The sequence below is a fragment of the Colius striatus genome, chromosome 5, assembly GCF_028858725.1.
Source record: "Colius striatus isolate bColStr4 chromosome 5, bColStr4.1.hap1, whole genome shotgun sequence".
NCBI lineage: Eukaryota > Metazoa > Chordata > Aves > Coliiformes > Coliidae > Colius > Colius striatus.
Window position 1 is genome coordinate 22,844,020 of NC_084763.1, and position 25,934 is coordinate 22,869,953.

General features: G+C 42.6%; 1 protein-coding gene across 1 annotated transcript in view; it reads right to left on the reverse strand.

Annotated features, from left to right (window-relative positions):
• CREB5 (cAMP responsive element binding protein 5) overlaps positions 1-25,246 on the reverse strand; it is a 261,919-nt gene extending 236,673 nt beyond the window's left edge. The window contains exon 1 of the mRNA XM_061996946.1: positions 25,208-25,246. The gene's annotated coding sequence lies outside the window, so the exon portion shown is untranslated. The remainder of the gene's footprint in view (positions 1-25,207) is intronic.
• Between the last annotated feature and the right edge of the window lie 688 nt (positions 25,247-25,934).

Genomic DNA, 25,934 nt, shown 5'->3' on the forward strand with positions numbered 1-25,934 from the left:
CTTGCTCAGAGCCATTTAGAGATCTGTCTTGATTTTACAAATGAGATAAGAAGTACAGATTTTAAATTATACAAATGCTGAACCATTTGTTTTGGAACATTTAGCAAAATGAAGCCTTTAAATGAAATTCTTCAACTTATAAAAGACTACATCTGGGGCAGTTGTTATGGTAGGTTGACTTCATCCTCTAAGGCAAATTTCCTTTTTTATTTCTAAACCTTGGAACACCCTGCAAGCCCCAAAGGGCGCTTCTGCAGCAGTCTTCAGAGAAAGACACAGAGAGAAAAAGTTGTCCTTGGATCTATTTAGCAAGAAAGAGGCCAAATCTGGGACAGGGAAAATGCTTTGCATAGAGTCAGAGCTTTCATGGATTTGTAAAATCATCTGTGCACATGGAATATATTGAACCTTGAACCTAAACTAAGGTCAAGAAAGTTTAAGGCTTGATACAGATGTTTCACAGAACTCTGTTAAATGAAGGTGAATGTTACTGTTAAAGCAAAAGAAAAAACAAGCTATAAAAAATGGTTGGTCCATTGTTTATTTTTCTTTTCAGTCCATTGTCGAGTTTACTTTGTCCCCTTCAAGCCCAGCACTGGTATTTCCTGCATCTGGGTGATGACAGCAATCTCTTATACACCACATAAAACAGCCACCCCTGGCCTGGTTTCTCCCCGGAAATATATCCCTCTAGTATAGGGGAAATATTTGCATTTTCCACATTTGTCTTTAATTTATAAAAACACCGATTGCTTTCTGATGCATCACAAAAAAAAAAAAAAGAAAAAAAAGATAAACTCACTCTAAGCAAAATACCAACCCCTCCATAACCAAGAGAAAGCTTTTGAACCAAGAATACCTTTTTTAAAACTAAGTTACAGGAGAATCTAAAGAGAAGTCCCTCAAGGAAAATTAACATAATAACTTTTTTAAAAGATACTACGATCACTTGTCTTCAGCCAATTACTTTTTCTCCTTTGGCAGAAATGTGTCTGAAATGGCACTCAGAAAAGGGGCCAAGACCTTCCAAGTGTTCTATGCCACAATGGAGCATTGGTCAATATGGAAGAAATCCCCTTTCCAAACAAGTTCTGACTAATAGTGATAATGTTATGGGCTCTGGATCTGGAATGAGTCTCAAAATTCGGCAAATGCAGAAGAAATGCAAATTTGGAAATAATTTAAAAAATTAAAAAACTTTTAGGAGATCCACAGTAAAATAACCGTGCACTAATAATAATAATAAGCACTTTTCAGTTGCAAAGAGCTTAGTATAAATAAACTTTCAACATCAGAAGGTATGGAGGTGGTATTTCATCTGATCTACTGACAGGACACACAAGCAAAGGGACTTCAGGGGAGAGAGGGCAACAGTATCAGAATAAATTAAAACAAGAGATGATGGATGAGGAAGTCCTGGTACAGAACAGACGAAAATGAGACAGGCTTCAAACTTAAAATTTAAGGAGGGATATATTTGCAGAAGAGACAGCAGTAGTGTTAGCATTTTTGGTCTTCCCAAGCTAACTACATGAGTAAGAGGGTTGCAGGATTAGCACACCTGCTTCTGTAAATCAGCTTTAAAGATGATTACTTGCTTAGTTTTCTCCATGTTTCCACTGAGGTCCCAGGACTCTTGGTTCCAGTTCCCCACTGGTTTGCACCTTGGGTAATCATTAGTGACCAGATTCATCAAAGCGCTCGATTGCATACTTAAGTTTCAGCATACACAAGCACTCCTGACTCTCAATTATCCATGGGTAGTTTAACCAGATCCAGTGGATTAACTACGTACAGACAGAGAAACACTGTACCTGGTGCTACATGGTGCCTGTGAGGCTCTGGCAGGGCTCTGAGGTCAGGCTGCTGGTTCAAACACCACTCCTGCTCAAGCTATTATCTTGAGACCAATGCAGACTAGTTTGCACCATATCAAATTACCCCCACCAGACTCAGAGCACCAGGAAACATAGTCCAAAGACACCTGAGCAGCTCTGCCACAGCCAGATCAGCACCAGCATAGTTCACCATGGGTCATGCAGACCTGCACTGCCCTGTGTTGCACCTCCACAGCATCTGGGCCATCCAGGGCCTACCCAGTATATAGGGTACCCCCATGCCTCTGTAGGCCTGGAGATAAAGAGCAGCTGGTTCCCATTGACTTTCCTAAAACTACTAAATGTAGCATTTTGCATTGACAGAAATAAAGGCCATTTTTTAATAAGTTTCAGAAACAGAATCCTCTAGTATCAATAACAAGCACCCAACATACCAAAAAAATGACAGCAACCAGCCTAGCAGGATAGATGCAAGGAAGAGTGAAAAACACAGGCATTCAGAAAAACACAGCTTTTCAGACAAAATGCATTGCACAGTCACAGGAGCAAGACCGGAATTTTTAAAAGCTTTACTACTTCATTTTTTTCCATCATTCCCCCAATCTAACAAAGAGTACAAGGAAGAAACAGACAAAAAGTGAATGAGAAGATGGTGTTTAAAATGCTGGAAATAGTGGGGAAAAAAATGAATTGTGTACAGAGTTCTGTGACCTCAAATAAAATGATACCATAGGAAAAAAAAAATCAGCCTGATGCCATGAGACATTAAGAAGGAATAGATGCTTGCATCAGAGAACTAAGAATGCAGCCATCCACTTCAAGTTTAGAGAGACAAAAACCATTATTTAGGGCAAGAGCATTTGTAGAGGAATCAACGGAAGGAAACAAATGTAACTCAAGTCAAATATCTGTGAATATCACAGGCAGATGAATTATACAGGGAAAGGATTGAAACAATGATAACTTCTAGTGAAGATGAAGTATATAGAGGCACATTTGAAGAATTTAGAGGGCACAGCAAACACAGACTAACTGAGATTGTTGACACCCTGATCCTGTACACAGGATCTGGAAAGCATCAGGAAAGGACACTAGAAAAAAATGCACAGACTATGGACAACTGTGGGAAACTGCTTTATCTACTAATGCTGCAATAATCCCACGGAGTGGGGTAAGCAAGTAATTCATTTAGTTGTACAGGCAGTAATGAAGACAGAAAACTCCTCCCTATAAGAGGGGAATGTAGGATCTGGAACTTAAGCAGAGACTGTTTGTGTACAAATGCTATACAAGAAAACTGTCGGCTATATCTGCAACTCTGCCACTAGATAAAACAACTAGTTAGATTCCATCTGAGTTGTGAAGCCAGCTGCAACATGATCACTGCAATTGTGATGAGCAGCAATATTAGACGGGAGAAGTGTGACCGAGTGCTGGTGATGCACAACGCTGCCAATGAGAACATCATGAAGCAAAGATGGTATCATTTGGCATTTATAGTAGATGACTCACAGGAGTAACACCCACTGCTAGGCAACAGGACAGAGCAAGACACCGATTTGAATGCAATGCAATACTACAACTCCTTCATCTAATACCTTGAGGATGAATAGCCACTGTGGGTCACACAGTGCTCTGGCTGAACACATAGGTTGTTTCAAAGACAAGAATACCTATAAAACAAGGTAGAGCCAAGTAAAAACAAGCTAAAATGCAGAGGGTTTCACGGTTTAGGAGAGCTGCTGAATCCATCAGTCCTGCAAAAAGGCATGGTACCTGTAGAAATGAGTAAAGACTAGATTGGCCACCTTAGCAAAAAAAAAAAATTAAAAATTAAAATAAAGATCAGAGTACATACAACAATTCAAAAATGCTGACAAAGGCGGTACAGCAAAGAGGTTGAAACTTAATAGCACCAGCTGAGGTGATACTACTACAATATATTGAGGCATTTTCTTTTATGGTGATAAAAGAAGGTCTGTCACATCTATTGGCTACCAAATGTGAACACCAAGGGCACTAGCCTTGTCTACTGTAAACTGACAGACATGAGGAGAGACTCATGTCTTAGTGTTGCTATTATTGTAGAAGAAAATGTTAAGGAAGAGGCATTTCAGGACTGTAAGAACTGGCTTCAGTTATTCCTAAATACAAGTAGAGTAGGAGTCTGAAATGGAAAAGCAATATGACTTCCTGCTTTGGACATGGACACTCAAATGCTAAATCCTAAGAAACCCAAAACCTCTAAGAAACACCCAGACACAAGTGGGTAGAGTGTTTGTCAAATCGTTCCAGATTTGATATGCATCAGCAACATGATGCTTGAACTCAGTTAATATCCAGCAATGCACAGGGGGCAGGGGGTGGTGGGGAGCCTGGAAGTCAAAACCCAGACAGAGAAAACAGGCAAAGGCAGACAAGAGATGCCAGGTTTAGGGCATTACAACCATGAGGAGCAGGCAGAGCAAAAACATGAACAGGGATGCCCAGGAACAAAGCCACCCACGGGCTTATGTTAGTAATGCCTAGCAGACACACTAAAAAAAAAAAAAAAGTATCTCAAACTGAGAAGGATCTAGCAGCTGAAACAGACTACAGCAATCCAAGCAGTTCATTCCCAAACCATAAACAAACACCTGGTCACCCAGCTTCCCTAGGTAAACAAAAAAAACCCCCAAATGATAACCAAAGCTGCAGTATTCCTGCATCTATCTCACTAAAAGTAGCTTCACTTAGCAACATGGTGTCCACTCATGGTAATACCAAGTACATGAAATCTTGATAGCCTCTGTAGTGACTACAGTCTCTTCACAGCAGGAGTCTCTTTCCTCTTTCCCAGTAGTATGTTTTGTATAGAAGGGGAGAGCTAAAAACCAAAAGGTTTTCTCTCACACTTGTTCCTATTGTAGCCACGTACATTACCATCATAAACCTACTAGCAACTCAGTAATCTATGACAAATACTGCAATCATAGAATCATGGAATGGTATGGGTTGGAAGGGACCTTTAGAGATCATCTAGTCCAGCCCCCCCTGCATAGCACGTTCACCTAGATCAGGTCGCATAGGAACATGTCCAGGCGGGTCTTGAAGACCTCAAAAATCGTTACTCTCCTCTATGTAGTGTACTCCCTATACTTGTTTATGCACTCTACTTGTTGCTACACATTTGTTTACATACTTTGGTATGTAAACAAACCTATTTCCTATAGTAAAGTGACTAACTGTGCCTTTTCTTGTGCACTGAAGGAATAGAAAGTTTCTTATATATGTTAATGTAAGGGTCCTGTACTAAACTGGGAGCTACTGCTATGCAGCAATTGTGATACTGCTGTACGTGGTAATACACACATTGAAAAGAAAACTATGCAGAGTAACTATTCACCCATAAAACCACTCAGTACAACTGCATAAAGTTCTTATAGACAGAAATCTGTCCTTCAGCAGCAGTACGTACATCTGAAGCAAATACCTTCCACTGACTGAGCACTTACAAATTAACAAATTCCTAAATATACTAAGTAAATAACACTATCAAAAGTATATAAATGCATATGCCTAGTCTGCTAGAACATCAGATACACACTTCATGTTCAAACTGGGCACAGTAATAAAATATGTAGAATTACTTCAGGGGGAAAAAAACCCCTCCCCTTGTCTCACTAGGAAAAATTTAAAATCGTTTTCAGCATGGGACAGCTGTTAGGATTGTAATTACACTAAAATGTATACGTTACAAGCTTCAGAATAGCAGCTATGCAAACACTAGCACTGTAGTCATAGGCCGACTTCAGTGAGACCTCTTTGCAGGACGTCAGGACTGTACCTCACCAGAGCTCCTTTGTAGAAAGGCTTCCAACACGAAGCAGGTGGATGGTGGATTTACAGACTAGAGTCTTTTGGAATGAATGAATAATGGGACTACACACTAGTGAAAAATATGACCTTCTCTCTATCTCAAATATTTCTCCCTCCCTCTTCTCTGGAGCTGAGTCTTGGAAGCAGACTGGAGTAACTGTAGCAGGTAATTACGTGCTATCATTGTTGCATTACAGTGACTTGACTAGCTATTCAGTAAATTAGTATGTGATATTAACTAAACATATTCATTTGAAAAACACAAGAATCACCTTCAAAGCAGCAATTAACAAATTATTCCTAAACAAATGTCACTTAAACAGTAAGTCAGGCTACATTTTTCTATAATTCACCAGTAAAATGCTGACTTCTTCCATATAGTAAACACAATTTGACCAGATGGTACATTCTCAAAAGGTACAAGACCTATGCTTAAATAAATCAGTGTTGCTGGATGTGAAGCACTACACCGATAGCAGAATTTGTGGATCATCTCCTTAAAATTCAGGAATGATTTACTACTATGGAAAGGGAACAAGCCCAAGATCTGAATCTTGCTGATTAAAACTCCATGCACTCCTGGGATAAAAACAAGAGCTCTCATTTGCCTACAGAAAATAATCAGAAACCTATGATGTTCTGTTTTTAACAGTAGTGTCCTATTACAAAAATATTGGGAACCCTGTTAATATATACAGTGGTTTTAATGCCCCATGGCAGAAACACATTAATTTATTGCCTTTTAATCTTGGTCTTGCAAACACTCAGTTCTGTGTGCAGCTCCCCTGCTCTTCAGTGAGATTTATATGCACGTCTGACTTTTAAGTCCCTTGAGTTACTGCACACTTGCATATGTGAAACAAGCTGACAGATGAAAGACTCTGCTTGAGACCAAACATCGCTGCAGAAAGTATAGGCGGAATAGATGTAAAGTTTCTATAGGACAAAAATGCTTCGAGTTCCTAAAACTGACTCAAGAGCTCTCTTCATAAGTCACACGTCACTGAGTTTGGGTTTACTTAGAGAGCTTTCTTTAAAGCGGGTCACACTGGCCTCTGAAACGTCGTTGATTCCTTTTTGCTCACGTTTGCGTAGGCACGCCAGGCTCCCTCAGGAGAGCCCACCGCACCAGCCCCGCAGCCGCCCCGGCCCCGAGGGGCGAGCCGCTCGGCGTGGCGCGACGCGGGTTGGCAGCAGCCTCTGCTGGCGAGCGGGCAGCGGGACTGGCAGCAGCCTCTGTGGGCGAGCGGGCGGGCAGCGGGGCTGGCAGCAGCCTCTGTGGGCGAGCGGGCGGGCAGCGGGGCTGGCAGCAGCCTCTGTGGGCGAGCGGGCAGCGGGGCTGGCAGCAGCCTCTGTGGGCGAGCGGGCGGGCAGCGGGGCTGGCAACAGCCTCTGCTGACGGGCGAGCGGGCAGCGGGGCTGGCAGCAGCCTCTGCGGGCGAGCGGGCGGGCAGCGGGGCTGGCAGCAGCCTCTGCGGGCGAGCGGGCGGGCAGCGGGGCTGGCAGCAGCCTCTGCGGGCGAGCGGGCGGGCAGCGGGGCTGGCAGCAGCCTCTGCGGGCGAGCGGGCGGGCAGCGGGGCTGGCAGCAGCCTCTGCGGGCGAGCGGGCGGGCAGCGGGGCTGGCAGCAGCCTCTGTGGGCGAGCGGGCAGCGGGGCTCGCAACAGCCTCTGCTGACGGGCGGGCAACGGGGCTGGCAACAGCCTCTGCTGACGGGCGAGCGGGCAGCGGGACTCGCAACAGCCTCTGTTGACGGGCGAGCGGGCAGCGGGACTGGTAACAGCCTCTGCTGACGGGCGAGCGGGCAGCGGGACTCGCAACAGCCTCTGCTGACGGGCGAGCGGGCAGCGGGGCTGGCAACAGCCTCTGTGCGCGAGCGGGCAGCGGGACTGGCAACAGCCTCTGCTGACGGGTGGGCAACGGGGCTGGCAGCAGCCTCTGTGGGCGAGCGGGCAGCGGGGCTGGCAACAGCTTCTGCTGATGGGCGAGCGGGCAGCGGGACTGGTAACAGCCTCTGTGGGCGAGCGGGCAGTGGGACTGGTAACAGCTTCTGCTGATGGGCGAGCGGGCAGCGGGACTGGTAACAGCCTCTGTGGGCGAGCGGGCAGCGGGACTGGTAACAGCTTCTGCTGATGGGCGAGCGGGCAGCGGGACTGGTAACAGCCTCTGTGGGCGAGCGGGCAGTGGGACTGGTAACAGCTTCTGCTGATGGGCGAGCGGGCAGCGGGACTGGTAACAGCCTCTGTGGGCGAGCGGGCAGTGGGACTGGTAACAGCTTCTGCTGATGGGCGAGCGGGCAGCGGGACTGGTAACAGCCTCTGTGGGCGAGCGGGCAGCGGGACTGGTAACAGCTTCTGCTGATGGGCGAGCGGGCAGCGGGACTGGTAACAGCCTCTGTGGGCGAGCGGGCAGCGGGACTGGTAACAGCCTCTGCGGGCGAGCGGGCAGCGGGACTGGCGGCAGCCTCTGTGGGCCAGCGGGCGGGCAGCGGGGCTCGCAAAAGCCTCTGCTGGCAAGCGGGCGGGCAGAGGGGCTGAGCCCACCGCGCACCGGCCCCCTCACCCAGTAGGTACGGCCGCAGCCCAGTACCTTTGCGGCTGGGCGGTGCTGCACCGCGCTAAGAGCTGGCAAAAGCAGGCTCACGATAGCAAGGAGCGGAGTGCTGCTGGAATGCTACGACTTCCTTCCGAGTAAAGAACGCGAGAAGTTCCTCTAGGTTTTCAAACTGCAACAAATTGCAGCATACACATATTTATTTTATTTTTTTTTTTATACACATCACATAAACTGAAAAGAAAAGCCCTAAAAGAGAGGAGGAGAAGATGCACTTATTGGTTAGACAGCTCCGAAGCACACTAGAAGCTGCAAAGTAAACCCCATCCCGAACACCAACATACTCACTTGCCATCTTAATTTGCTGGTAAAAGAGTTGCTGAGTGAAGATCATTTTCCAATTGACATGATTAGCATAAACAATTTTAGCCTTCATTACCCACTATGTTTAGTTTTACATGAGAGTATTTTTCCAAGCCTTTGGAAACACTGAAATTACAAGCATTTTGGACCAGAGTTGCAGAACAACAGCAGAAGCAGCAGCAATCCGATTTAATACCACACCAATTTACTGCAAGATTTTTTTTATCCAGCTGGCCAAGGAGAATCACCTAATTTGGGTAATTTATTCCATAAAAAAAATCACTGCACCACCAGGTAAAGAAAATGTTTAAAAATTAAAAGCATTTAATCATCTTAAATTTGTTTTAATAGGCAAAAAGTTAAAAGTATAAACAACAGTATTATATTGCAAATAGTTTAACAATGTTTACATCCAGAAAAGAACTTGTCTTTTGACACAAAACACCTTCACTGACTTACTGATTGATCTGAACTCACATTTTCCCTCTGCTTTGAAATGAAAGCCAATGTTGTTTTGGAATATTCTTTTCATGATAAGAAGACCCACCTTATCTTATGGCAAATTAACTTTATCCTGGAGATGTGGGAAGGGCCAAGAACATCACTGACTGTGAAATAGCACATTTCTGCACTATCAGCCCTCTTCCAATTCACCTGGAGCTATCTCCTCCAAATTTTTTTCAGCAGCCTTAAGAGAGAGAGCACAGGAGCATGGAGCTGCTCTCCTTGTGACCATGACATGTCAGAAAGGAAAATCGCACCTTCCAAATTGGATAGATCACTTAACTAGGCAGATCACTTAACCAAGAAAGGAAAAGGCACGGCAAAGGATTTGACTTCCCGTTATCCAGCAGGTACTGGTGAAGGGAGGACAGATAAATTCTCCTTGGCAGAAGTGAAAGGACTGGAAAGAGATAACACAGCCTAAACTCTTGATGAAGAGCCTCAGTTCCCAGCAGGTCCCAGGTTTCTGCTCCAGCTGATGCAAACAGAGCATGTGGTCAACTACCACTTGAAAAAAATATACCCACAGTGACAAGAAAGTTCCCAGCTAGACCAAGCAGATGTCTCATTTCCAGGTTTGAGGCAAAATTTACAATGAAAGCAAATACTTTGTACAAAAAGCTCTGTAGCTGGCTTCTATTTTTTTTTATCTCATCATGAGTGCATGTGGAATGGAGGCCATGAGCTGTGAGTTTCTCATCTGCATAAAGTCAACCATTAAGTACCTTACAGAAATCGAAAATGCATTTAACTTGAGCTGCATTCTCCCAGCCAGACTATGCACAAACAAAAGTTAGCAGTCAGGGGAATTCATCCGCTCAGTCACTACACTCACAAGAATTCACTGGGCCTATTCCTTTTAACTCTTCTAAACTTCATTGACCTTTACTTACCACTCCAAGTATTCTCAATATTTACAGCTTCACGGTCTTCTACACTTAATAAAGGATTTGGAAAATCTTGAGTAAAAGGAAGCATGAAAGCAGATGTGAAGAGAGAGAGAGAGAGAGAGAGAGAGAGAGAGAGCGCATCACTATTTTCTCTCACACTACAGGTTCTGCATCTTCTGGTTTTGCTATTGAACATGGAATTCCCCTTTACATCAGTGCAACATTTTACACTGATAAAAAGTAGGGCTTTTGTGGCTGGTTTAGGGAAAAATCAATCAATCAAACAAACAAGCACACATACAAGCTTCTCTGACAGAAGTTGTACTCAACTTGTATTAAGACAGGTTTGCTATAAGTGGTCAGCAGCTTCTAGCAGGGATGGATTCTACCTGCAGCTGGCTTCATGGCTTTTTTCAGAGCCTCCACAAAATCCAACAGCTTTGAGAAAGAAGCAGATTTTGACCCACTGTTGGGTCTGACCCTGACTCTATCCCACCTTATGCTTCTGAAGCCCCCAGTAAAATCCTTCTCAGTCCAAAAATGGACCAGAAAACTGTCTCCAAGCTTTTCCACTTTTCTGTTAGTAAAGATTTGTTTATTCATCCCTTGCTCTACCATGTTAGTGCATCCAGACACCTTACAACCTCTTGGTCTCATTCTCTAAGTTTCTGTCTCAAAGAAACATTCTGCAAACACTTGCTCATCTAAACAAGGACAGAGGCTTTACTTTGCCCACAGCATACAGCTTTTAATTTTAAAACTTAACACTGAAGGCTAATTCACTTGGTAAATTAATAAATGTCCTGCTACAAAGAGTTTGAACCAAAAAGAGAAAATGCAATTAAAAAAAGAAAATTAAAAAAATTTAAAAGAACTTGTCTGTAACCTGAAAAATACAGTGAGTTTGGCAAGAAGGAGTATGCCGAGACACTGCTACATATAAATTCTTAGTGAGCGGATTTCAGGGAGATTGCTCACATGGGAAACAAATGGAACATCAGGGATCCTAACACTCAAAGGGAATCTCTTTTTCATTTTGCCTTAACAGTACACATTTTAACCTCTATGTGATCATACTGGAAAAATAAGCATTACTTCATTTTTCATGTTCTTTTTTGAAGCAAAAATAATTAATATACATTTCATATTTACACCCAACTCTCTCTCTCTACCTTTAGATAGTCTCCAGACAGTTATCATGCCTAATTTCTGTGAAGGACTCAGCCCCAGCTGCCCATGCCATACACATACGGTGGCAATGTGGCAATCAGGTCCCATTAGACAAATCAAATTTAAATTCTATCCCACAACAGAGCACTTCAGTCACTGGCTGCATGTGGTTAATTGATAGACTCTGGACAAAAGTGAAATCTATGTTAGCAACAAGTTAGCCTGCTTTTCAGTGTTTGGAGGCGAGAGGTAAAACACAATTTATTGTTAAGCCTCAGACAGCAGGTTGTTTTTTTTTTTTTCTCCAGTACTATAGCTATTTGCATCTGAAAGATATACTAGGAGTTTCTGTAGATTCTACATGTACAGAAATCATGAATCACCTCTGGGATCTGTCTAAACTCTCCTGTACAATTTCTCAGCTTTTAAATTAATTTGGGAGAAATTATGTTTTGGTTAGTTTCTAAGATTTTGCATGTCAACCAAAAGGATTTGTAATTACTCTTTTGACAAAGTGAGATTGTGCAATCTGTTTTTTTCAAATCAGAAAGAGGTAGCTTTTGCATCTTAATTAGGTTAAAGAAATAGACAACACCAACTCCCATTTAGAAAAGCCTGAACTCTGATAGGAGGGGTAACCACATTACCAGTCCAATTCTTGCAGCAGCAAAAGTCATTAGCATCAGTCACGAAGCTCAATTAAATGGATCATACGAAAACTAACAGGCTGAAACCCTGTCAATTTTGAAGCTGACAGCAAAAGTCTCACAGATTCCATAGAGTGCATTGGTAGGCTACAAGTTTGACAGAGAAACAACTTACAGTTTTTTAATGCACGTAGTATCACTTTCTCAAGGATGTATGTTATCTACATAAGATCACACCCAGCCACAAATGTAATTTGTGCTGCAGAAGAAGCGTCTGAACTGATTTGCAGACAGTCCTGTCAGAAGAGATGGACAAGCCACCAAGAGACTCTACAGCAGTCTTCTAATAATGCCTGCCTTTTACAGAGCCTGACCTCTTTTCACCTTGTTAAAAGCAGTAAGTAGTAAGTAATAGATCTTGTCAAAGGTTAGTCTGTAGAATAACCTCTGGAGATATTAGATAGAGGTGTCCAGAGAAATACCACAAAAAGGTGCTGACAAGGAAACCAAGGGGATTATGATTAGGAAGTGTGAATAAGCTAAGGTTTCAAATGTGCTCAGATTTTGGTTAGAAATGCTGAAGTAGAGGAAGGAAATATTCTACATACCATCAAGCCACCAAAAAATTCACTTGAAAAGACAGGTTAGTTAAAGAGCCATCACATGGAGATTAAATACTGCACGTGGTTTAAGAAAAGCTGCAAGAAATGCAATTTCGCACTTAACTATAAAAAAACAATAATTTCTTCCTCACCAAAACCTAATATGGCATGATGAATATGATAAACTAATCTGATCACAGGCAAACAAAAACTCTATACCTATAAACTAATTGTTCCTTCAGCTCCCTTTCAACCCATCCTTGAATATTCAAATTAATCTAACCTTTTATCAGAACTTCCACTGGGTAATTACCAAAACTCAGTTTCCATTTAGACGTTGACATTTCACCTAAAGAAGAAACAAATTAAAAAGACCCTAAAAACCTAAGCCAGTAGCATAGTCAAAAAGCCCTATTTCTCTATTTACGTCACTTTCTGAATTTAGCAATTATGCCATGATTTAATTGCAAAAAAAGAAATCCAAGACATTTCTGACAGTATTCTTAGAGGACAGCCTCTATTCTCAGCAAAGTTGCCATAAAAAGACTTGGATTCTTTCAGCCTTTTTTTTATCCCACCAGTTGATTAAGCCAATTGATTAAGTTGATTAAGTCATCTTCTCTGTCCCAGTCAGATCAAACCAGATCACACCAAGTCTCGGGAAATACTTGGAAGATTTGGCTCTACCTAGCTATTTGAAGTTCTCAGACAACACAGCTTTCCAGGAGCTTACGTGTCTTACCTGCAGAGTGTTGTATTATTTGGACAAGAAAGGTAAAGAGACCCAAGCTCATTAACCCAAGAGCAGACAAATAAAAACAGACAAACATACAAATTATTTGCATCAATCTGAAGGACTTTTTTCAGCACCAAAACAAAAAAATCCAGCAAACTAATCTCTGAAAGATTTAGTGCCTTGTGTCTTCCTTAATATGTCAGTTTTCAAAGGAGTTGTATCTCATTTTGAAAAAAAATGTTGAAATTGAGTACTTAGACTTTTTCACGTATTTTCTTCCCAATTCATCCAATTCATTTTGGCTGAAGCTAGACACAAAATCTGATCTGTCAACTATGAACAGCTTCAGGCCTCTGTATTTTTCAGTCTGTATTTTTGTGTCTTGCAGGACACCCTCTTTTGCCCTGGCAACTACTACTTGATTTAACTCAGGATTGGATGGGGCTGCGGAGAAACCCCGTGGCCCAACTGTCTTCTCTGCACAACGGCAAGGAAATCCCCTCTGTGCTAAATATGGGTCTTGGCAAGAGACAAGAGGTTCTGTCAGGACCTTGCCACTCAGAGACCATCACATATACACCATACTTGAGAGTACAGACAGCTCAAAGCAGAGCTGGTCATTAGATGAAGAAATAACCAGCACTGCAATATGAAGTTGGTTATTACTCTAGGTGGTCCTGCTCTGGCAGGGGTGTTGGAATTCTGAGGTCCCTTCCAACCCTTAAGATTCTGTGATTCTGCGATACAAAGAAAATGCTATATGCAGAATTAAAAGAGGCTAAATAGTACTGTTATTTGCATTTTCTTTTAACTCTTTGACAATCAGCATTTATCAAATATTTGTTATTTCCATAGCACTGAGCATTTGCTTTTACGTTTTTCTCACTCAGCAATAAGCTACACAATTTATTCCTGTATATCATTTACTATGTACACAAGAGTCTATCCATACAAACCAGTTATCCAGTTGCAGCCTTGGTTTTACTCTTAAAGTTCCGTGATGTCAGGCTACAAATGGTTGATATTTTACGAAATGTGTTCTTCATGTCATAGTTGCCATTTTCATGTTCTACGTAGCACTAAAGCCTCAGTAGATGTAGACTTGGGCATTTCCCTGTCCAGTATTTTCTAAGCACTGGAGCCAAGTAAGATACTGGCTTGAATTTTTTCTTGAGCTTTCTGAAGGCACTTGAACCCTGCAGCTGGCAATTTTATGAGTGGGCAAATGCATAAGGTGGCTTCCACAGCCATATTTGCACCTGTCATGCAGTGTGGGCTCCCACACCATGCAAGATGGCCACACGGTTCAGCAGCACTCTCAGTGCTGCATCTTCCCCTGTTTAAAGAAGGGTGTTTCCTCAAAAGAGGAGGTACAGCAAAGACCTCTTAGTACACAGCATGCCAAACCGACGTTTCACTGCAAGGCATCCTCAGTACATTTAAGCTATCTGAAGCCAACACAGCAAATTCAAATTGAAAAAAAAATCTATTTCCATGGTTAGCTAGATAAGACAGTCCTCATCATAACTCTTATTGTCCTTGTTATAAATTAATATAGCATTAATTACAACACTCAAAATACTTTTCCTAAGCTTATTCTGTCTCTAAAAACTTTCAGTCTGCTGAAAAGCATTTGGCTGACAGTGCACTGACTAAAAACTCTGAAATGAAAACTGGAAGACCGACAGCCTAGAAATAGTCTGTCTTAATACTTTGGAATACCATTTTTTGGCAAGAAAAATTGTTTAGAATTAGACAGCATGAGACAGAAAATACAAGACATAGCATCCTAACTACTACAGAGGGAGCAACGTTTTTCAAAGTGTTTCTTTGTGTATCCTGCAAACTCCACTCAATTCAATCCAGTAAAAGGTTCAAGTGTAAGGCCATAGTAGAGCAGTAAAATAAACTGTCTGTAATCCCTAAATTTTAGATGATTATGAAGTTGATTGACTCATCTAGGATTCATGGACTTTAACTGATTATGTTAAAAACAACTCACCAAAAGTTTTCATGAAGGAACAAATGAAAAAAAAGGTGGGGGCATGCACCTCTGCTGATAGCTTATTTTTCACAGTACCTATTTGACTACTCATAGTTGAACTTATTAGTGCCAAAGCTTCGTAATTTAACACCGGAGAACACAAAATCATTCTTGATAACAGTAAGATCACTTTCAATAGAATAAAATAGGAAGCCGTCTCCTTGTTTTGAGGAATGGAACAGAGGCCAGAAATGTTTCTTCTCCAAAGCAGGATTTTTGTACTGTTAAGGTATGTGCAGAATATCAGCATTTATTGTCACTCTTCATGTTGAAGGACTCAGAATTGGAGTATGTACTTTTTTAACTCTATTGAAGAGGTGGAGGGTATCTTAATCTTTAACAAAGAGAGCTTTTCTCCCAAGAACTTGCTAGGAGTTTGAATTAATGAGGAATTAAGTTTCATCTCAGCAGTTACTAAACTTTGGGGGAAAAGGACACAAAGCTACTAGTCCCCAAGAGCCCTCAATGCCCATTGACTTCAATGAGGATTGAGACAGGTCCTCCTTTTAGTTGACACAACACTTTGCAGAATTAGATCCAATCCCTTCCTTTCCTCCTAAGAAGGTATATTTCCCACTAGTCACCCAATTTTTACTTCACTTTGACCAGAGATGAAAATAACGTGAATGTTTTGGTGTTGACAACCTCCTTGTCAAATTATATAGTGACTTCTCATGCTAAAACTTGTTTGTTTTCACACCATCACCACTGATGAGCTCAGCACAGCAGTGCTCTGAGAATAATGGTTTAGTCAAATGCAAAGCCAGCAGAAAGAACATAAAACAATGTGTGCTTATATAGGGCCTACATAAATAGTGCTTTTTTTAAATGCTTGGCAATGGAATAATAGTTGTGGGTTTCTTTCAAATTTTTTTTTATAAATTAACCTCTGGACTGTTAAGGGTCTGGAGAACCTTTCCACACCAGGGTGGTTATAAGACTGAAAACTTTTCATTATATCCTCCCACAAAAGATTATACACACAAGTTACCTGCTGTGTGCCATCAGTAAACAACTGTGGGCCATACCCTCATTCCACGGTTTCAGTCAACGGATTTGTACCAATTTCAAAAGTTACAGAGCTGACCCCATATATCCTGGGTCAAACGAAGAAAATTGGAAGTAAGTACATATGTTTAAGGCTCAGGAAGGAGGTTGTACACTCAACACTGTTCATCACTCTTTACAATGTTTTTCTTGTACAAAATGCCCCGTCAATTGCGCTGTTTAAAAAAATCACAGTAGGTCAGGCAGTGATGAGATTTTTGCCAATTTCTGAAAGACTTTGCTCTCACTCGCAGGTCAGCCTGGGAGCTCTGCAAGATGTTTGAGTAGCCCGGGCCTTGCTTTCCAGTGCTGAAAACGAACACTTCAATTTATTAAAACTACAAGGCTACACTGCCTTCCTACTTCTCTCCCCCTCCATCTGTCACTTTGGTTTTTTTGTATTGGAAAAAAAACCCCCACACAACTTCACAAATAAAACATAACTGAAGTCTAAGGTGTTAATCTCAATTCACAACAGCATCATTAACACTGATAATGCACAAAATATTTAGAAGCAGAAATATCTCCAGCTACGTTTAACTGAAAATCTTGGTTGGCTTTTCCTCTACGTCATGCAAGCCTGAGGCCAGAGTGGTGACTGTCACAGCCAAAGAGACACAGACAGATAGATGATGGAGAGTGCAGACTGCGTACCCACACATAAAGCGTGTGAGAGGAAGGAGAGTGCACGGAAGGAATATTAATTGAGCACAAAATAAGTATTCTCAATATCCCCTTTCCCTCTTAAAAAGTAGTCACAAGATGAGGAGGGCTACAAACATGTTTATTTTGGAAAAACAGCCATCCTTAACGTGACATATCAGACTATTACTTTAATATTTGCACAGCGCATAGCTGATGTTCAGAATAGACCCCGTGAATCAAATTTTCTTATCAATGAGTGTTATTGCAGTCGATAACTCCTCAGATTTCAATAGAGTTGCTCCAGATTTCTATTGGGGTGAGTAGAGAATTAGGTTCTACTCTGATACTTTTTAAATCTACAAGACTGTACTTCTCCTTATCCAATCATAAAACCCATGGCTCTTTTTGGCCTTTTCTACTTTCGTATCAAGTTATTTAGAGAAACTTGTCTTTTAAAGATTCACATCAAAATAGTTAAATTGCTGCTTTTCCTTACTTTTTGTGATTAACCAGCAACTACTCAAATTTAAGCTATTTTCATGCTTGAGTCCATGCACTGCTTTATTAGCTCTGAAGAGAGCAGTACAGCAATTGCAGAAAGTGAATCAGTCTTTATCTCATTCATTGTTTTCCAACTGTCTTTTTCAAATAGTTTTCCATTTTACAGCCAGTAGATGAAGCTTACACTGGCGTTATTTAGCAACTAGTATAAGGTAAGCTTTAAGTGCTAGATGGATACACTTTAGGATATGGAAGTGAGGAAAGAAAGAAAATTCTTTTACTTGTTTTTAACTACAGAATCTCTTATTTTCCTTCACTTTGTGTATTTTCTAGCAAATGATGGAAGTCTCTACAGATGCTGATCCTGATCTCTTCAACTTAAAAAAACCCCAACACCTCCCTCAAGCCCCCCAATACCAGAAAAATCAGCAGCTTTTTTTCTTTTTTTTTTAAAAGTCACAAAAATGAGAAGTTGATGTCATGGCTGAAATAGTCACAAACCCTTAACAAACATTTCTTCTTTCTAAAACTTTCCCTCAGTAATGAAGTTAAACAGTAGGTAGCAAAAGATATGCCTGAACAAAGCAATTGACTAACTTTTTCTTACTCCATTTATCAGCTTTTAGTTTACCACCACCTCACACAAAGAAATTTCCTGTAAGTGAGATACTAGCATGTCCAAATTTCTAATACAGTGCTCATCTCTGAACAAGCAGTTCCAGGCTCTTTGCTGGAGCCTGACACAGTCAGGTCACCTTTGGAGTTCCAGCTGGGGTCTTATTTAGTGACAAATTCATTCACTGACCTGACCAGAACCAAAGGTAGGCCCAGATTTAACCAACTAGCTAAAACTGATAATTCAGAGTATCTATGGAGGTATGGTTTATTATTGACAATTTGAAGCTCCTCACCTAGCAATATTTCAGTATTGTTGATCAATACAAGTTTTTTTAAAAGTTAAGCGAGAGGTGTATTTGGACTGGGAACAATAGTGAACTAGTTCACACATGACTGAATTACTGGTAGTTGGTTTGTAGCAACAATACACAATCAAATGACCTACTAATATCATATCCATACCTTGGAGCTTACTTAGAATACTATCCTACAGGTAATTACCATACCAACTCAGAAGTCCAGAACTGAAAGATTTTAAGTACAAAAAAAGGAAAATAGAGAGAACACAACATCTCAATTTAGTGCTTAGTGTTGTAGCCACTCCATACAATGCATCCTAAACCAATCTCAGGTTCCGTTTATTGTGCTGCAGAGCCCCCTGTGTTGAGTGTCACATATTAACTAGCAAAACTTACAGTTTGGCCAGGAGATGTTAACTCAGAGGTTAAATCTAGGAACCACTGGTCCGCATTAATTTCCCACATAAGCCACATTAATTTCTGAGTTTCTGTTCTGCAAACAGCTCAGAAAAAGTTGCCTATGAACAATGCTGCCTTACATGCAATGAAAGAGTGACTGAAGGCACAAGCCCACAAAGTAAATAGGTAAAAAGGCAGCTTCTTCCTCTGAATGAGAAAAAGATCAGCCTAATTAAATACATTTCCCTGTATTAAATTTAGGCAGTGTGACCAAGGTATGACCAGTTTAAGCTGAGTACATCCCTGGACAGAAAACTTCAAAACATACAAAAAATACTGAGATTGGGACCAAATACTTTAACTGCATTGAAACATTCACTGCATGGTGGCAACCACAGACAAGGCCCTCAGGAAGGAAAAAAAGTAAATGCGATATGAGCAAAGAAAGACATTTGAGAAAATACAGCAAAGGACCAAAAGGTGACAGAAACTGTTTGTAGAGATTATGTGGGGTACAAAGCTGAGGATGAAAGCCCGGTTCCTGAGCTAACATAGGTCTCGGTACCCTAGTAAGAGTAATGAAAACATTTAGAGCCAAAGAAAAACAAACTCAGCTCCTGATGCTGGCAAAGGTAATAGAGGATTTGTAGTATTTTTCCCCAATTAAATTCAGATCTCATTCCCTCCGGCTTCTCCTAAAAATGTTGCCCTTTTTATCACCTGCTGAGTGGAGTTCTCTGGCCAAGAGGGGCTGCACCCCACAGCTTCAAATCACCTTATGTGGAAGGTTGTCACAACAGTGGCATGAGCTGTTTCAAAAGACGAGATTATTAAAACTGAACACGTAGACAAACACTGCTGATAACAATGTTTCAAGGCATTTATTTTGAAGTTGCATATTTATGGGACTGACTTCTTGAACAAATTCTTTTAAAAATGTAAGTCAGAAACAAGAACCAAAAGCAAAACATCTTCTAAGCTAAGGAAATGGTTGTAAGCTTTCAATGTTTTACTTTGAAAATCCTACAGCCTTCAGCAAAATCCTTGGAAAATTTCTTTGTGTTTATAAAATAGCATTTGATATCACCATCTAGAAACCTACAAACCAGTGCAACCAACCCTTTCTAAACTCTCTGAGGGCAAATAACAGCTGCATTTCCCATGTGATGGCTAGTAAAAAAAATGCTGACTCTCAGTATTTTTAATTACAAAGTAAAATAACACCTCAGTGAAAAAATAGTAGACTTACTATTATTTTAAAGTGTCAGGGTTGCCCCTTCAACCTGAGCCGTAACAGGAGCAAGCGATCAGCGCACAAACCAACAGAACAGCTCCTTGGATGTAACAAGACACAACAGCTTATCTGTCTCAACAAGTCTTTTCACCACATCACTGAAATAATTGTTTTATATGTGTTATATTGTGCTTGTTATGTACACTTGAGTCAATTTAAATAATTTCTTTGATTATACATACGACAACAAAGAAAATATTTCCATAACAGCATTTTGGTTTTACATATCAAGTCTACAAAAGCTAATTTCTGTACTTACTGCTGTAACATGACTAACGTTCAAATACATCATGGTAAGATATTGTTCAAGATCATTGTCTTGCTTGTGTCAGAAAACACTACACCTTCAATAAAAAACGTAAATTAGCATAGTAATAGAAGTTGTGGTAAGAGGAAAAGGTGTTTAGCTCTTATTCCAATAAGAGCTCTTACAGCTCTTATTCCATAGCTCTTATTCCAAACTGTTGCTTCAAATTTGTGATCAACTTTGATGGTTTCTCAAGACAGAAAAATGAAAAAGCCCTAAAAAATACTTCAGGGCAAGATCGCTAAAAGCCCCGGAGCATTATCATTTGCAGAGCTGAATGTATAATTTACCTAGAAATGTAAATTTCTAGGGGGGGCAGGGCGAAATGGTTCTGGGGTTAAATAACACACAGCATGGAGAGAGGGAGAGGACAAATCAAAAGAAATTGTTTTGAGATAATGCAGACTGGTAAAGACCTACCAGGCTGTCTGATTGGCCTTGGCATTAGTATCCATGACTGACAGAATCTCAAAGCATTTTAAGCACTTCCACTAGGACTCTGATGTATTCATTGCAATGAGAGTTTATACACAAAAATCGTCAAGTAAGCGACTTTAATTACACGTGCCTACCTATTAATTTCCTTAGTATGAGATAAGCAAAACCAAATCAAAGCAAAAGAATAACCTGGACCTATGAAGCAGAACTGAAAGACCTGCTGCTTTGTACATGTATCTGTGTTTCCAGCAACTGCATGTACTCAGCAGCATTTTCCTGTAACAAGTTACAAGACAAAAATCAGTATTTAAGAGCCTTGAGAAAAATTACAGGTTTGTTCCAACAATAAATCATATGATCCTTAATAATAATTTAAAAAATATATTTAACTAGAAACAGTTTTGCTCTTTTTTTTTCCAAAAACTTTTTTTTTTCCAAAATCTTGTTCAGAAATAATTTTCTCATCATAAAGGGCTTATAGGAAAGATGGTTACTGGAATTAAAATTAAGATTGAAAGCTAGCTAATAAGACAGAAACACAGGTGTAAGTTCTCCAAGCAACACGTTTGTAGAAAATACAGAAAGATAACTAATGGCAGAAATTATAGACACAAGATGACAAAGATTAGAGGAAAACTCTTTGATTAAATAAGCTGATTTAAAAGCAAGAACAACCTTGCAATAACTCTTCTAATATTTAAGATCCTCATGCCTTGATTAGGGACACTGAGACAGGTTTTTAAACAGGGCCACAAGCAGACAAGTTAATAACCAAGTTTCAGATCATTTCTACGAGACTTACTGAGCTCACAGAGATTCTGCCCACACAAAGCTGAAAGGTTTAGCACGTAAAAGCTGCCTTCTTAAAGCACTCTTTCTCATCAACTCCAGAGTCAACTCTAACTCTCACTGAAACAATCTTTTACATAAAACTCCTGCACAGTGCACAGGATAAATGGGATTGCAGTGTATTTCAGATTCTCAAAGTGAGAAAGTGAACACCAAATTTTAAAAAAGCATTTTCTTTATAAAGGTATTACTCTTTATCTGTGAAAGTTGTTCTGCTAAACGGAGATATATGTAAAATGACATGTTCAATCTCACATCTATCTTTTGTTTTAATCGATATGCATGGTTTGTCTCCCTTTACAACACCCGGGTTAAATTAGCACAGCTCGAGTTTGATAAATTGAAGCTGAACTGGGTATTTTGTTGAGGAAGAAAGGGATCTGCTTGTTCTACATGTGTAAACTTTTTTAAATATTGCAATTTTAATTCCTGGATGAGTGCCATTCAATATTCAAGAGTGGCAGCCAGAGCTTATTGCCTTTTTTATATGCTATTACAAAACTTTGATTTTAAGCACTAGCCTGACTACTCCTAACAGTCTCCAATTAAACACGTAACAATAGATTACAGCAGTTTCTTTTGCATGCCGTAAGTTCGTTATTTCTATTTTCTGTTTTGCTCAAGTGTTTTATTTAAAGTTTTAAAACTTTTATGATCTCCACAGGTGCAAACAAACACAAATCCCACATAGGCAAACGGGACAGTAGAAGCATCCCCAAGTCTATGGACAGTGGTACATACCAGTTCTTCACAATGCATGCATGATAAAGAGTAATGAGAAATCCCTGGTTAGTGATCATAAAAACAGACTCCTTACCATTATTTGTTGAGTGTGATCAGTTCCAAATTGTATTGTTCAACCACCACGCCAACAATTCTTTCTTTTAGGAACTTTTTTAAAAAAAAAACACAAACCAAACCCTCACTTGCCAACAATAGCTGGGGGAAAAACTCCCGAGAGATTTTAGGTTTCAATAATTAAGGTCCTCAGAACTGTACTTCATTAAAGCAGTAGAAAACAGTTCAATCAAGAGTTACATACCAGGTTGTAGCTATTTGCCCCTCTCTTGCTCTCTCCTCCTCTCTCTTACCGTTTCTTTCAGTAAATGAGACTAATTTTTCCAGTAGCCTTTAACTTACTAGGTGAACTGACGTGGAAAATGTGACTACAAACTCCTAGCACTGTCTAGTCTCCAATCCAGCACAGAATCAACTTTGTTCTAAGTGTTGAAGGACACCTAACAAGCTGCTACTTGCTAAGTTCATCACCCAGGACGGTATACTCGCAAGGAAGAGGACTGCGCCACCTAGTCAGCTGCCAGCAGGCTCTGCGCTGCCTGTCGGGAGCCGATGCCTTGGGATGCAGAGCTTCAGCACTTCGGAATGCTCTGTTCCTTAAAGATTCAATTGTTTAGGGTTTCTTTTTTTACATAAAATATCACTACTGAGATAATCCACAGCTAGTGGATATGGGAAAATTTAGTCCATAATAGCGCAGGGAACTTCTACATCTATCTTTGATTTACAAGATAAAAGCAACTTTTAAATTAAAAAGCCTTTCTGCTAATAGAGCTTATTATGCCGGAGACAAGAATGATTTTCCTAGAAAGTTGTCCCTGTGTGCACGTCTATTATCTTTGCTTTCCCCCTTCCACTAATGAGCATTTATCTAAAGAGCCTGTTAATCCTCTGATGTGTGCTTCTAGTCAGAGGTAACAGTTTGAATAAAACCACTAATCACTTATCACTAATCACTGATCATTAATCACACTTTTCCCTAGTGCTTTGCGACCTGTACAACTCCCCTTAGGATTAAGGAGTCACAAATAAGGATTTTAGCCATTTCATATAAAGAATTTCCAGCTTTTGATACCAACAACCTCATTCACCACATGAAAGTTACAAAATACTGAGCACTAACTTTCAACACTGTACACTTTTCTACTGAAAAAAAACCATACCCTCATGACAGTGTACCTCCTTCACCAAAATTCCCCCAAATTACGCTACTTTTCTTTTTTTTTTTGCATTCAGCTCTCACCTTGCACCTCTCCATTCTCTTTCAGTCCAGTTTCTGGATTATTTCTGTATGACAGTGTTTTACAAGAGAGTTTTCCAGCACCCACTGTTACTTGACGCACTGTTGCTTGTTCAGAGTGCCGGACAAGAAAAGTCCAGAGCAAGCCAGCAGGTCAGTATCTTTCTGAAAACTGCATAGTCTCAAGGAAAACCCAATCAAGATGGATCACCGTAACTATTACTCTTCCACTCACATTTTGATTTCATCTAGTTAAGCACTGATAATACATGGAAATCTTCTAATCTTGCATCTTAAGATACTCCTAATATCGCTCTGGATTATTTAAAAACAAAACAAACAAACAAACAAAAACCTCACTACACATGGACATTTCTTTTTCCTTTATTCCTGCCCTTGTCTTTGAATGACCTCTCTTCCCACTGGCAAAGCTTATAATAAGCCCTGGAGATGAAAGATCACTCACCATGCTTGGACATAAATAATAGAGGAGGCAGAGTTTAGCAAGTATTCCCCTTACACTCCTGAAGCTCTTATCGTCCTGAAAACTTCGCTGGGGAGAAAGAGATCCCTGTGAGGGAGGGCGGAGGCAGGGGGGATGTGGAGCTGGGGAGGGAGGAGATGAGCGGACCAGTGAGACTGAAAAGGTAGAGCGAGGGGACCTTGTCAGCACTCCTCCCCCCACCCCCGCCCTGGACCCGACGGCATCAGAAACGGAGCATCAGCCCCACACCGGCCGGTAGCATGACGTAAGGGCTGGGCACAGCCCGGCACTCCGGGTGTCTGCCGGAGGCGACCGCGCATCGCTCCGCGCACTGCTCCGCGGCCACCGCCAGCGGGTCTCGGCTCGATGGGGCGCCTGGGCGCCGCCGCAAAACTTGTCCAGAAGTTGAACCGCGGCGGGGCAGCGCGCCACCGAGCTACCACCAGCTACTGGCTGCTGCCGGGGCTGGCAGGGGCCGAGGGGCAGAGGAGACCGCGGTACCTCCGCCGGGAGCTGCCCACCTACCCGCCTCGAGAGGGGCAGCGCGATATGGCGTGCTGCCTGCGCCCCGCAGCAGCCGCTCCATCCCATCCCATCCCATCCCATCCCATCCCATCCCATCCCATCCCATCCCATCCCATCCCATCCCATCCCGGGAAGTGGCGCGCGGAGACTTCCCAAACTCCCCGAGGTGCGGGCAGGGAGCCCTGCTACCCCACGGCAGGGCAGCCGTGCACCCCTGGCCCTCCACCGCCTTGCCCTGCCCAGTCCGACCCTCCACGGGATGCGGGGGTCGCTTACGCCCCCTCTCCCTGCTCTCCCTCGGCGGGGCACTGCGGAGACGGGGGAGCAGTGGGTTCCCCGCGCCCGGCAGCGGCGCGGCAGGGACTGGCGCTCCCGCCTCCGTAGCGGATGCGGTGGCGAAGGGCTCCCGTGGCCGCAGGCTGCCCCTTCCCCAGCCGCTCACCGCGCCGCTGCTGCCCCGCGCGGTCCGTGCCGCGCCGTGCCGTGCGGCGGAGTGCGGGGTGCGCTGCGCGCCGCGCCGGGCGCCTTCCCGGGGCAGCCCCGTATTTTTAGGAACTTACCGCCCGGCGCGGCGGGGACGGGACCGGCAGCGCGGCCGGAGGAACCACGTTGGACTGAGGGACGGTTACAATACGTTCTATTTAGAGAAGCATTACATCACCCTCCGTGACGTCACGTGGGATTCCTGAACTTCTAAATCATTGCGGTCCGTGCCGGGCAGGCTGGGGGGGGGGGGGGGGGGGGGGGGGGGCCGGGCGCGCGGGGCGGGGCGGGGGCGGGTCTCAATCGTCCCCTCCCCCTGCGCGCGCGGGAGGGCGCGGGGGCGGGCGCGGGGGCGGCGCGGGTGAGTCAGCCTGGAAACAATGTCCCGCCCCGCGCGCCGGGGACCGCGGACCCCGGGATCCGGGATCGCGCAGTCCGGGAGAGGGCTCCGTAACTTGGCTGTGCGTCCGCCCGGGTGGGGATGAGGTGGTGCGGGGGCTGCCAGCCCCGTCTCCCAGCTTGGGCAGGGCGCAGCGCGCCTATGCTGCGGGACGGAGGGAGCTCCGAGGGGCTGCTCCCGCTGCCCGGCAGACGCAGGGGAGGCCCGCGCTCGACTGAGGCTCGGCTCTTGCAACCCCAAACTCTTTCGGGATTTCGTTTGGGTTTTATCTAGAAAATGTCTAAAAAATAACAGAGTGTCCGAGGAGGGAGGGAAACCTGTGTGCCGAGCTGCAGCCCTGCGAGGGTGCGCCTCTGCCGCTCAGGTGTGCTCGGTCGTCCACGCGTGTCTTGGTAAAGGCTCGA